At 34.8% G+C, this 14,661-nt stretch overlaps 2 protein-coding genes and 1 long non-coding RNA gene across 4 annotated transcripts in view; 1 reads left to right on the plus strand and 2 right to left on the minus strand.

Moving 5' to 3' along the window:
* LOC137249215 (uncharacterized) overlaps positions 1 to 14,340 on the plus strand; it is a 37,973-nt gene extending 23,633 nt beyond the window's left edge. Inside the window, exon 3 of the long non-coding RNA XR_010952290.1 lies at positions 13,448 to 14,340. This is a non-coding gene — a long non-coding RNA (uncharacterized lncRNA). The remainder of the gene's footprint in view (positions 1 to 13,447) is intronic.
* Positions 1 to 14,661, minus strand: part of LOC137248420 (zinc finger protein 729-like) — a 417,415-nt gene that overhangs the window by 295,645 nt on the left and 107,109 nt on the right. The window lies entirely within an intron of this gene.
* Positions 1 to 14,661, minus strand: part of LOC137249210 (zinc finger protein 595-like) — a 51,018-nt gene that overhangs the window by 14,268 nt on the left and 22,089 nt on the right. The gene's annotated exons all lie outside the window — the stretch shown is intronic.

The following is a 14,661-nucleotide window of genomic DNA, read 5'->3' on the forward strand; positions in this document are numbered from 1 at the left end:
TGCTATATTCTGTGCATGCAATCAATTGCAAGACGTTCTGATATCATTGAATCAGAAGTGATTGAATTTATTCTTGATGGTTTGGAAAATAATGTTTCCAATATAACCCTTCTTTTAAGTGCTCGAACAATCAATGAGTTAAAGATGTTGGTGTCACGGTATGAAAGGAAATATTTGAGCCGTGAAAGCGAAGAAATCACTAAGCTACCGTTCAAAGAAAGCAAAGTTGAAAATAAAATGCATACAAATATCTGTTTTAATTGCTCACAAACGGGACATATAAAGCCTAACTGTCCATACCGTATGAGACCAAAAGGATCTTGTTTCCGCTGCTGGGAAATGGGTCATGAGTATCATTCATGTCCAAATCCCAAGAAAATTTTACATAAGCTAGTTAAGCAACAAGTAGCTGCAATTAACGATTTCGAAGACGTAGACCGTTATGAAGTAGTAGACGCCTTTAATGAAGTATGTATTAAGTTCCATAATAATGAAAAAGCAGTTTTTAATAAGTATATTTCTCTCTTTGACACCGGAAGTCCGGTTAGTTTGATTCGTGAATCTGATGTTCCAGTTGAACTGACAAGAGCAAGCAGACGTCCATTAAATTCAAATTTTATTGGCGTTGGAGGAAATAAATTATCAATTGAAAATGAGTTAGATTGTTTAGTAAATTTTAAAAATGAAATAAAAACAATTGAGTTTTTCATACTATCGGATGAATGGTTACTCATGCCAGTAAGTTTGGGGCGAGATTTCCTGTCTAAATTTAATATTTGTTTAAAAAAACTTAAACTAAACATTCCATGGAAAAATTAATACAAATAAGGAAAAGTTGTGGCATTGCAAATGAAAAAAATTTAACTCATAATGTCAGCAGATACGATCTTTTAAGATCAATCAATGATAGTCCGAAGCTTACTTTATCTCTAGTAAACTGATGTCATAAAGAAAGTGCAGATATTAATGATATATTTTGCATTGATATTTTTTCCGATTTTCCAGAACCAGATATAAACCTTAAATTAGATAAAACTAAGAAATTAATTTTGCATGATATAATAACAAAATCCTACCTTAAACCAAAGGATATAACTGTTCGTCTACTCGATTATGAAATGAAAATTCATTTGACGACCGAAACCCCGTTTTATTGCACCCCGCGACGCTTATCTTTTTCCATTTTCCGGGTTTTAATCTTATCATTGTGGAAATATGAAGATTCTAATATTCGGATATATAATGTTGGGGTTCCCATTGAGATCTATGTACGTAATTAATTTGTATTAAATTTGTAAATAATCATATTCATGAAATGGAGATGAATATATATGACCATATCTACCATAAAATATAGTCTGTGAACGATCTAATACTAAGATATAACAAAGCAGAATAAATTAGAAAGAAAAGAAAAAGAAACAAAAACATTGAAATTATTCACGCAAACATATTTACTAAAATAAAATTGATTTCATAATTTTAAGCGACATAAATAAATTAGGATTATGGGATCTAAGCATCCGATTAATGGGCATATAATCAAACACAATTAGCCTAATAATAAATATAGTGGGTAATATATGCCTATGCATTATTTCGACCTAAAATCGAAAACGTTTTTGGGTCGTTTTTTTTCGTTTAATATACAACGTGAAATTTTCCGATTCAATCAAGTTGCATTTAAATAATAATAAACTAAGTTGAAATAAAAGATAATATAATACAATAAAATAAAATAAGAAATATCAAAATAAATTAGCATAAAAGACAATATACAAATTTGAATGTAATATCTTTGTAGCAAATTTATTTATTTTTTGTTCACTATAAGACGTGCTATATCTAAAATGAGCATAAAATCTGGAAATGCAAAAAACATTTGGGTCAAATTTGCAATTAATTGTTATAAATAAATAAATTTAGTGAGTTTGAACAAAAGTTGACTCATTATTTCTGATTTCATTTTTTTTAAAGCACCTAAAATGAAAAACAAAGAATCTGTTAAATAAAGACCTGTGCTTTACGTGTAAGTAAAATTTGTCCAAAAAAATAGGCCGGTTAAGTTATTACTTCTCTTTAAAGTTTTTTTGTGCGCTAACAATTATTTTAGAACAATTTTTTAAGGATTTTGGTACAAACCAATATAAGTAATTGGAAACAATGGAAAACAATATTTTATTTCAACAGAAAATGAGCGAAGCAGTAGTTCTCTCACCGTTTGATGTGTACAAATATATACATATGTAGAGATGAAACATTTGAGCAACGCAACAATTGAGAATTTGGAGCTATGCACTCAGGGGGGTTTGTGAACATAATGCGTCCTACAGATGGTAATTTCGATAGTAGCACAGATTTTCGAATTTACAAAAAACTTTTTCTATTAATTATAAACAAATAGAGTAATATTTGTTAACAAAAATAGGCCTATGCACTGCGGCTGATCAATACGAATCGATTCATATAACTTTTATATGATTTTACGTATGCTAAATATGCGAAACAGCCTGTCAATTGATTGTATGGAAATTTTGTTAGCGTATTAATATATAGATAATAAAGTGCTAAACTTAAGTTCGTAGGACGTCTCGTTGATTTTTGGCAATTTTTTTTCTGGATCCAAACGCACTTAAGACCCTTTTGGCTCCAAAAATTGTTGCAATAAAATTTCGAACGTTGATTGCTCGGCCAAAATAACATTTAAAAATTTTTCGAGTATGCAGTTTTGTAGCCCGTTTAATTTTAGTATTATAAAGTGCTAAATTTAAATTAACGTCAGTTTCATTTTATTTTATTTTGTCACTGCTATTCGATAATGTATTTTCATGTAAACCTGCTTTTACATTAGTCAAGTATTGAACCCAAGTCCGCGGCACAGACGAGAGAGGGGAGAGCCTTCTTCACCCCTTTCAAATCAGCGAGACTTCCTACGAACTTAAGTTTAGCACTTTATTATACTAAAATTAAACGGGCTACAAAACTGCATACTTGAAAAAATTCTGCATGTTATTTTGGCCGAGCAATTAAATTTTATTGCTTGGAGGAGCGCACTTAGATCCTTTTGGCTCCAATCATTATTGCAATAAAATTTAGTACGTTTTTGGTTTGGGAAATATATGGCACTAAATGTCCAAAATGGCTTGGATCGCATTGTCAACAAATATACACTATATTAAATATACAAATATGGGTATAACTCAATTTAAAAAAAAATGTCACTTAGATCCTTTTGGTTCTGAGCCCTTCATGATGTTTCCACAAATGGATATGGCGCTATTTTAAGTTAAGAACAGCAAGGTAGTGATTTACCAATTTGTTTCGCTTCTAAAGCATTTAATAAATCAGAGCAGAAAAAAACAATTATAGAATTGGAGCTTCTAGCTATCTATTTCGCAATAAAGCAATTTCTACCATATGTTTATGGCACAAATTTCATCGTAAAGTCGGACCATAGACCTCTAGTATACCTATTCAACATGAAAGACCCCTCTTCAAAACTTTCGAGAATTAGGCTAGAATTAGCAGAATATAACTTTACCATAGGTTACATAAAGGGTAAATGAAACGTTGGTGCTGATGCACTATAGCGTATTATAATCGATGAGATTACGGAATCGAACAAACAAATTTTAGCAGTACAGACAAGATCAATGAAAAAACGGCAAAACAACAATAACCTTCCTAGGAAAACCGACAAAAACGACGAAAAACAACTTACTTTACATGTCTACGACAAATTTTCATTTAATTTTTCGAAAAAAGTTCCGCGGATAAGATCTGAAATTACGTACGATAAAAATAATAAAACAACAAGTTTAAGAATTTTTGCGCATATTAAACATAAGAAACTCGAGTTACTTAGTTTTGAGCTTGTTAACGAAATAATGACTTTAGAGAAATTACTTTCGAGGCTTGAATCAGAAGCCGGCAAACGCAAAATTAAGCAGATTGAATGGCCTAAAAACGATATTTTGTTCGAACATTATACTACTACAAATTTCAAAGATATTGGAAATAAGATTTTAAAATCATTAGAAATTATTTTAACAGATCCAGTGGAGACAGTAACAGATAAAGATAAAAAATTAAAGCTAATGAAAATTTACCATAATGATCCCATTTCAGGTGGACATTGCGGAATGAAAAGACTTTACGCAAAACTATGAACAAAATTATCGAAATATATCAAAAGTTGTAGTGATTGTCTTTTAAACAGGGTTAAACCTAAAACAAAAGAAAAACTTGTTTTAACACCAACTCCTTGCAAACCATTCGATATACTAGTAATTGACACAATAGGACCCCTACCTGAGTCCAAATATGGTAACAAGTTCGCACTTACCATGATTTGCGACATGACTAAATAACTGGTAACAGTCAGCCAGACAAATCGGCGAAAACAATCACTTCAGCAATTTTTGAAACATTAATTTTGACATACGGCACAAAGAATGCCATAAAATCACATTTAGGTACAGAATTTAAAAATGAATTATTTGAAGAATTAACTAAACTTTTACATATTAAACAATTTTTCAACTGCATAGCATCACGAAACTGTTGGCACAGTTGAACGTAATCATAGAGTTTTTAATGAATGCTTACGTGCATATTTGAAATATACTTTTTCTGATTGGGATGTTTATTTAAAATACTTTACTTTCCTACACAATACTACGAGTAGCACAGTTTTCGACAATCAGTTTTCTCCTTTCGAGTTAGTTTTTGGGAAAAAGGCAACTTTACCTAATGAATTGACAAAAGAAACAAGTAAGGAAGGCTAAGTTCGGGTGTAACCGAACATTACATACTCAGTTGAGAGCTATGGAGACAAAATAAGGAAAATCACCAGGTAGGAAAATGAACCTAGGGTAACCCTGGAATGTGGTTGTATGACATGTGTATCAAATGGAAGGTATTAAAGAGTATTTTAAGAGAGAGTAGGTCATAGTTCTATGGATGGACGCCATTTAGGGATATCGCCATAAAGGTGGACCAGGGCTGACTCTAGAATGTGTTTGTACGATACGGGTATGAAATGAAGGGTGATAATGAGTATTTTAAAAGGGAATGGGCTTTAGTTCTATAGGTGAACGCCTTTTCGAGAAATCCCCATAAAGGTGGACCAGGGGTGACTCTAGAATATGTTTGTACGATATGGGTATCAAATGAAAGCTGTTAATGAGTATTTTGAAAAGGAGTGATCCTTAGTTCCCTAGGTAGACGCCGTTTCGAGATATCGCCATAAAGGTGGACCAGGGGTGTCTCTAGTTGTACGATATGGGAATCAAATGAAAGGTGTTACTGAGCATTTTAAGAGGGAGTGGGCATTAGGTCTATAGGTGGACGCCTTTTCGAAATGTCGCCATTAGGGTGGGCCAGGGGTGACTCTAGAATGTGTTTGTATGATATGGGTATCAAATGAAAGATGGTAATGAGTATTTTAAAAGGGAGTAATCCTTAGTTCTATAGGTGGACGCCTTTTCGAGATATCGCCATAAAGGTGGACCAAGGGTGATTCTAGAATGGTTGTACGATATGGGTATCAAACGAAAGTTGTTACTGAGCATTTTAAGAGGGAGTGGGCATTAGGTCTATAGGTGGACGCCTTTTCGAGATATCGTCATTAGGGTGGGCCAGGGGTGACTCTAGAATGTGTTTGTACGATATAGGTATCAAACGAAAGGTGTTACTGAGCATTTTAAGAGGGAGTGGGCATTAGGTCTATAGGTGGACGCCTTTTCGAGATATCGACATTAGGGTGGGCCAGGGGTGACTCTAGAATGTTTGTACGATATGGGTATCAAACGAAAGGTGTTACTGAGCATTTTAAGAGGGAGTGGGCATTAGGTCCATAGGTGGACGCCTTTTCGAGATATCGCCATTAGGGTGGGCCAGGGGTGACTCTAGAATGTGTTTGTACGATATGGGTATCAAATGAAAGGTGGTAATGAGTATTTTAAAAGGGAGTAATCCTTAGTTCTATAGGTGGACGCCTTTTCGAGATATCGCCATAAAGGTGGACCAAGGGTGACTCTAGAATGTTTGTACGATATGGGTATCAAACGAAAGGTGTTACTGAGCATTTTAAGAGGGATTGGGCATTAGGTCTATAGGTGGACGCCTTTTCGAGATATCGCCATTAGGGTGGGCCAGGGGTGACTCTAGAATGTTTGTACGATACGGGTATCAAACGAAAGGTGTTACTGAGCATTTTAAGAGGGAGTGGGCATTAGGTCTATAGGTGGACGCCTTTTCGAGATATCGCCATTAGGGTGGGCCAGGGTGACTCTAGAATGTGTTTGTACGATATGGGTATCAAATGAAAGGTGGTAATGAGTATTTTAAAAGGGAATAATCCTCAGTTCTATAGGTGGACGCCTTTTCGAGATATCGCCATAAAGGTGGACCAAGGGTGACTCTAGAATGTTTGTACGATATGGGTATCAAACGAAAGGTGTTACTGAGCATTTTAAGAGAGAGTGGGCATTAGGTCTATAGGTGGACGCCTTTTCGAGATATCGCCATTAGGGTGGGCCAGGGGTGACTCTAGAATGTTTGAACGATATGGGTATCAAACGAAAGGTGTAACTGAGCATTTTAAGAGGGAGTGGGCATTAGGTCTATAGGTGGACGCCTTTTCGAGATATCGCCATTAGGGTGGGCCAGGGGTGACTCTAGAATGTTTGTACGATATGGGTATCAAACGAAAGGTGTTACTGAGCATTTTAAGAGGGAGTGGGCATTAGGTCTATAGGTGCACGCCTTTTCGAGATATTGCCATTAGGGTGGGCTAGGGGTGACTCTAGAATGTGTTTGTACGATATGGATATCAAATTAAAGGTATTAATGAGGGTTTTAAAAGCGAGTGGCCCTTAGATGTATATGTGAAGGCGTTCTCGCGATATCGACCAAATGTGGACCAGGTGATCCAGAAAATCATCTGTCGGGTACTGCTAATTTATTTATATATTCAATACCACTAACAGTATTCCTGCCAAGATTCCAAGGGCTGTTGATTTCGCCTTGTAGAACTTTTACATTTTCTTCTACTTTATATGGTAGGTGTCACACCCATTTTACAAAGTTTTTTCCAAAGTTATATTTTGCGTCAATAAACCAATCCAGTTACCATGTTTCATCCCTTTTTTCGTATTTGGTATAGAATTATGGCATTTTTTTCATTTTTCGTAATTTTCGATATCGATAAAGTGGGCGTGGTTATGGTCGGATTTCGGCCATTTTTTATACCAAGATAAAGTGAGTTCAGGTAAGTACGTGGGCTAAGTTTAGTAAAGATATATCGGTTTTTGCTCAAGTTATTGTGTTAACGGCCGAGCGGAAGGACAGACGGTGGACTGTGTATAAAAACTGGGCGTGGCTTCCACCGATTTCGCCCATTTTCACAGAGAGCAGTTACCGTCATAGAATCTATGCTCCTACCAAATTTCAAAAGGATTGGTAAATTTTTGTTCGACTTATGGCATTAAAAGTATTCTAGACAAACTAAATGAAAATGGGCGGAGCCACGCCCATTTTGAAATTTTCTTTTATTTTTGTATTTTGTTGCATCATATCATTACTGGAGTTGAATTTTGACTTAATTTACTTATATACAGTAAAGATATTAAATTTTTTGTCAAAATTTGAATTAAAAAAATTTTTTTTTAAAAAAGTGGGCGTGTTCTTCATCCAATTTTGCTAATTTTTATTTAGCACATATATAGTAATAGTAGTAACGTTCCTGCCAAATTTCATCATGATATCTTCAACGACTGCCCAATTACAGCTTGCAAAACTTTTAAATTACCTTCTTGTAAAAGTGGGCGGCGCCACGCCCATTGTCCAAAATCTTACTAATTTTCTATTCTGCGTCATAACGTCAACCCATCTACCAAGTTTCATCGTTTTAACCGCCTTTGGCAATGAATTATCGCATTTTTTCGGTTTTTCAAAATTTTCCATATCGAAAAAGTGGGCGTGGTTATAGTCCGATATCGTTCATTTTAAATAGCGATCTGAGATGAGTGCTCAGGAACCTACATACCAAATTTCATCAAGATACCTCAAAATTTACTCAAGTTATCGTGTTAACGGACGGACGGACGGACGGACGGACGGACATGGCTCAATCAAATTTTTTTTGGATCCTGATTATTTTGATATATGGAAGTCTATATCTATCTCGATTCCTTTATATATGTACAACCAACCGTTATCCAATCAAACTTAATATACTCTGTGAGCTCTGCTCAACTGAGTATAAAAATTTACCCAATTTATAATGTCGGAACTATGCCAAAGAATAAAAATAAGTTACAAAGTAAAAATCTGTACGATAAAACGGCACGACCGTTAGTTGTCAAAATCGGAGATAAAGTACTTTTACAGAAATAACCTCATAATAAACACGAAAATATTTATCAAGGCCCGTTTATCATAACTAAAATTAACGAACCTAACGTAACTATTTTCGATGAAGTTAAAAACAAAGAAAAAGTAGCACATAAAAATCGCCTAAGTAAAGTAAATTAACATTACTTTATTACTTTGATAAAACTTTAAATTTGATTGAAAAATAAATCCAAAATTTTTTTACTAGCATTTAAGCAGCCACGAAGGCTCAAAAACTGTTAAAAAAAATAAAAAGAAAATAACACAAATTTTGTATATTCAAAGATTAAAAAAAAACCTATTTCATAAAAATTGTTCATAACTTATAACAAAATTGTATTTAAGTTACAAACAAAAAAAAAAAACCAAACAAAAAAAAAACATATTTCAAAAGCAGCAAAGATTAAAAATGTAAAACTTTAACAAATTTAAGTTGAATATATATTAAAATGTAAATATTTACAAGAGAAAAAAAAAGAACAAACAACATACTTTACTAAATTAAAATCAAATTCATTCATTTGTAATAATCAGAAGCAAAAATGGTTCCGAACCAACGAATTCAAAAGGCGAGGCCTAATATAAATATATTCGTTTGTTCGCAACAATTTTTACAAGTCTATGGGCAAGAAGAATGTGACAGAACTGATCACTTTGTCAATTCTTCTTTTCCCAAAAAAGTGTGATGTAGTGATAAAATTCCCCAATTTAATACATATCGACACATCTGGCAACGCCATTGCTGACAATGCAAGATGTGTCATTGTGAATGGTGAACTCTGTAAGAAAGAGTAAGAAACATGTTCAATCGTGTTCTATTATGTAGTCAGCTATTGCAATACAATGTGTAAGACAGTATGCAAAGTATGTTGTGTAAAATGAAATATAAAAATGACGAATGGCAATAGTGCCATCGGCATTTTTATATTGCACCGCCATCATTATATTTTCGGCATTGTAAGTGACGCACGCGTTTCTGACTTTTAATTAATAAAACGTAAGTAAATTTCTAAGTAAAGTTTGTACGAAGTTTTTATTGTATCGTAAATGAGTGTCTGGCGAAGAAGACCGCCTCGCAAAGAAGTTTAGATGACAAATATGGCGACAATATGAAGGCGGCGCCCTCCACGGTGTAAATTTTGGACATAGCATGGCGCTGGGACTACTTCCAGGTAATCGAGGGTGAGTTTTGGGTCGGCAAGAGAAGCCGTACTCGATACTAATATAAATGCACGCAAGTCATTTTCTGTCAAAAATGTCACATTTTGGTTTGACGTTTGCATACATGTTTTACATTGTCGCAACGCATGCTTATTTCGGTTTGGGCAAAAAACGCCGGTTGTTTGCGTGCGCTAAAAAACGAAGTGCGGTTTTATTAGGTTGGCATGTAAGTCCGATATTAAAAAATGTAACTCTATCGAGAACAATAAAACAGCACTCATAGCCCACTGTGCCGCTACCGGCTACTCACCAAACTTTGACGACGCGAGAATTATTATACAAGAACAAAAGTATACCAAACGATTTACACTATAAACACATACATATAATAAACACGCCGACGGACATAAGACTTAACTTTAAGAGTGATACAGATGATTGCGCACATATTTACAAATACCTGTTAACCAATAATCAGTATGAAACTCCACGTCACACAGAGACGACGTGAAATAAAATGTATGTACTATGAAATGTAAAATGTATGTACTTTGCAGGATCAGTTTTTTATGCTTTTATGTTTTAATTAGCAGACCCGGCAAACATTGTTCTGCCCTAAATTTGGTTTATCTGCATACATTTTAATAAGCTTTTTTCGTCTAACTCTGCCCCCCCTTCCCCCTCCCCCTATTCACTTTTTCTTAATACTTTTATTCACTCCTCCCTCCGTCTTTTTCGCTTCATCTATCTCTATCTTCGTCTCACTCATCTCTTTCTCAGTCTCCTTCTCCTTCCCTCTTTTCTCTTCTCTCAAGTTCTTCTCATTCTTCTTTATCCCTAATTGCCAGTCCCAGAGGGTGGTATGTATTTTGTTCCAGTCCCATTCCGAGTCCCAGTCTCACTCTGAGTCTCAGTCCTAGTCATAATCCTAGTCCCAGTCCGTCTCTGGTCTACTTCCCGTAAAAAAGGATGGGAAATACTAATATAGGTAAATGTATATACCAAATTTCAGGCAAATCGAATTGGACGTATGTAAATAGTTAGGTTTGCATTATTAATTCATGTCTTAATTTCAGCTTCGCGTGCATATTTATCAGTTTTGCCGGGTTGATTCATCTAAATCGAATATGACAATGAAAATTACTTTAAAGCTCTCAGCAACAGCTTTCACTTGATATCCATATTACACACAATTCTAGGGGTATCCGGGTCCACGTTTTGGCCTATATCTCGAGATCCTAGTCTCCCAGCGGTATAAAAAATACTCTGTACTAAAGCACTCATCAACAGCTTCAATTTGATACCCATAATGTAAAAACACATCCTAGTGTTACCCTGATCCACGTTTTGGTCTATATCTCGAGACCCTAGTCACTAGGGCGGGTCGATTTAAAAATCGCTCATTACTCTATGAAAATCGTATTCTAGGGATCAAAACTTTGCCGAAGGAACCATACCTCTAAAACGAATTCAGATGTCCCCCCCTTTGGGTCGAACTTTTGTAGGGGCAATTTCAATTCTACCTGCTGTGTCTTGTGGTGGCTTAAAAAAAAAAAACACAAGCAATTTTACGATCTGCAATTGTGTCACAGTGATACCTTCATTTTTTAAAACGGTTGAATAAAAAACCCACACAACTATGTTTACGACATGCAAATGCATCACACTGATCCCTTGATTTTAAAAGGGGGTTGTAAAAGCGCTAATTTCTAATAATTTTTTTTTATTTCTTTTCTATTACTAAGTTAAATTCATTTTTTCATTTACATATGTTCTGACTAAATAAATTTCTAAAGAGAAAAATAAACTCCAAAAAGAAAAAAACATAGGCATCTAAAAGTGGGATTTTTCAAAATTTGCCCCTACGACCCAAAGGGGGGGGGGGGGGGGGGTTGACATCAGAATTCGTTTTAGAGGTATGGTTCCTTCGGCAAAGTTTCTTATTTTGATCCCTAGAATATGATTTTCACAGAGCAATGGGCGATTTTTTTTGCCTCCCCACAAATCGACCCGGCCTGCTAGTCACAAATAGGTATCAAAATTACCCTGTACTAAAGTACTCATAAACAACTTCCATTTGATACCCATATCGTACAAACACATCCCAGGATTTCCCAGGTCCACGTTTTGATCTCAAGACCCTAGCCATAACGGGATAAAAAGTATCCTATGTCCGTCTCCTGGTTCTAAGCTACCTCCACCAATTTTCAGCCAAATCGGTTCAGCCGTTCATGAGTTATAAATAGTGTAACTAACACCACTTTCTTTTATATATACATATATCTTTGATATCCATAACATATGTATATAAACTTTCTGAGGTTACCCTGGTCCACATTTTCGATATCTCCCAAACCAACTAAGGTAACAAAATTAAAACTACCTTGCATTAATATCCTCGTCAATGCCTATCGTTTGATACCCATATCGCATGACCATATTTTAGAGTTACCCTGGCCCACATTTTGGTCGATATCTCAAAAACCTTCCTAAATCTTTGCAGTTTTTAGCCTATAACCATGTCGACCCACCACCAAATCTATGCTAAAAGTTTCATCGCAATCGGTGAAGCCGTTCTCGAACTTTGCGGTCCCGAAAAAAACGGCTTTCAAAATATTTTTTTGTTTAGGCTCATTCCATTTCAAGACACCCGGTCCGCGCAGGACATGATTTTTGATTTCGATCAAATTTTAATATGTTGTTCTTTGGTCAAAATAATGAAACACGTATTTTTTTCTGCCTCAAAAAAAGTTTCTTTCGGATTTATCGGCAATTGAATTCCATAAAATGCAATCGATATTTTATTCACCTATTTTTTTACTGTCAATAACTTTGTCAAAAATTAACCGATTCCCATGATTTTTTCTCTGAAATATTCGTTATTATACTTACTTTTATATAACTTTATAACCAATAGCATATAGTTTGAAAAAAATAAAAAAATTGTGTTTAGTATTTAGTAAAAATTTATGACTTTTTTCAAAAATTAATTTCTCAAAAAAGGTTATTTTTTTTCTTTTAAACTTTTTCTATATTGAGTGAACAATAGACTGGGTCGAAAAAAAAGTTGCTAATGTCCGCCCCTAACTTTGAAGATTATGTAGAGAGGGTTTCGGAAACATTTTTTTATTTTTTTTTTTTTGATCCTTCGAAATACAGCCGAAACGGTTTTTTTCGTTGTAACTTGGTTATTTGACGTCCGATTTTTAAAATTGATATGTCATTATTTTGGCCTTGAGACTTGCATTGAACCCTGCAATTTTTCCTTTAAAAGTATCATGAGTTTCAGATCTAAGTATAATAAGAATCAGGTAAAATAACAGTTGCAATTTTTTATTTTAGTAATATGGTTTCAAAGCAACGTTTTCTTGAATTTTTAAGTACTTTCGTTTGGTAAGGAAAAAAACATACATTTGTTAGCTGACCTAATCATGTGAAAACGACTTCATAGCTTAAAGGGACATTAAACGGAAATGTGAAGGTTCTCAAGGCCAAAATAATGACATATCAATTTTAAAAATCGGACGTCAAATAACCAAGTTACAACGAAAAACCCGTTTCGGCTGTATTTCCAAGGATCAAAAAAAATTAAAAAAAATTTTCCGAAACCCTCTCAACACAATCTTCAAATTTAGAGGCGGACATTAGCAACTTTTTTTTTGTATGGGGGCCAACCCAGTCTAGTGAACAGTTTATATTTCAACTTGGCTAAATGTCTATTAGCCAAAACTTGTTGTTTTCGAGATATGAATTTTCGAATATTAAACATTTTCCCCCCATTTATTGATGCATTACATATCAGCATACAATGCGATCAATGCCAAATGCTTAAAATTAATTAAAATATCACAATTATTATTGAAAACATTCATTTGTTATTATTTTTCAGAATTACAGTAATTTTGTAACAGGACATGGAAAAGGCTCTTGTGACGGTATTGGAGGTTAAGTGAAATATTTTGCCATATTCATCGAAATCAAAAATCATGTCCTGCGCGGACCGGGGGATTCTTGAAATGGAGTGAGCCTTTATTATTAGTTTCGACCCTGAAGACGGTTACCGTAGAGTAACCGAAATGTATTGGTATCCAAAAACACAACTGTTTAGTTTTATTGTAAAAACCTGACCTGGAGCCAGCATAACAACATTAAGTTGAATCTCAACATTTAAAGCTCGACTTGGAGACGTAGTGAAAATTATATCGCATATCTGATTAGGTTAACCTAAATTTGGTCAGTATAGAGTTACCCGCTTTAAATAAAAATACCAATAGGACAATAATAATAATTTTTGGAATTTTATAGTTATTTTATAGCGCGGTTTCCAGATCATAATCACGAAAATCGCATCTTTAACGAAATTTTGTGAAGAAAAAAGCAAAATTTATATCTATTAATCTATTATTACTATTATTATTAAGTCTTATAAAATAAAGTCGCTAAATGCCATGTACGCATATAACTTCACACAGAATGCTCCGATTTTAAAACGGTTTTTTGCATTTGAAAGCTTAGCTACGTGAGATGGTACAGTTAATATAATTTGAAGGTATATATTATGGCGGCGTGGCAAATTGCCAAAATGTAGTAAAAAATCATAACATTTTTGTTTACACAGCTATAACTCATAAACGGATGGATGGATATAAAAAATTCTACTTTTCAGTAAAACTTTGAAATATTTACCTTCGATCAGAATATACCCGCGGTAGGTATGCCTGTCGTAAGAGGCGACTAAAATACCATATTCACGGGGCTGTGTAGCGCAACACTTCAGGTTGCCAGCGCAATATACAGTTCTCCAAACCCAATTGTCAACCTCACCTATCCGCGGCGAATCCTGTTTCACTAACAGACGAGGCTCTGGCGACCCCAAGCACCTCAAGGAACTTGGGGGTGGGGAGGGAGGGATAGCCTGAAGGCTTTATGTGGCCATATAAATCGTTCCAGAGATGGTCGGGCTAGCACCTTAATGGTGCTGTGTTACCGGAGCGTACCGGATCTGTATCCAGCAAAGGACCATCACATCGATAACACTCCCCAAAGCCTTCGGGGAGTAACTTTATCGCTACAACAACAACAACATCTGCATAAAAAAAAATA

This window comes from Eurosta solidaginis, chromosome 4 (assembly GCF_040869045.1).
Source record: "Eurosta solidaginis isolate ZX-2024a chromosome 4, ASM4086904v1, whole genome shotgun sequence".
NCBI classification, from domain to species: domain Eukaryota; kingdom Metazoa; phylum Arthropoda; class Insecta; order Diptera; family Tephritidae; genus Eurosta; species Eurosta solidaginis.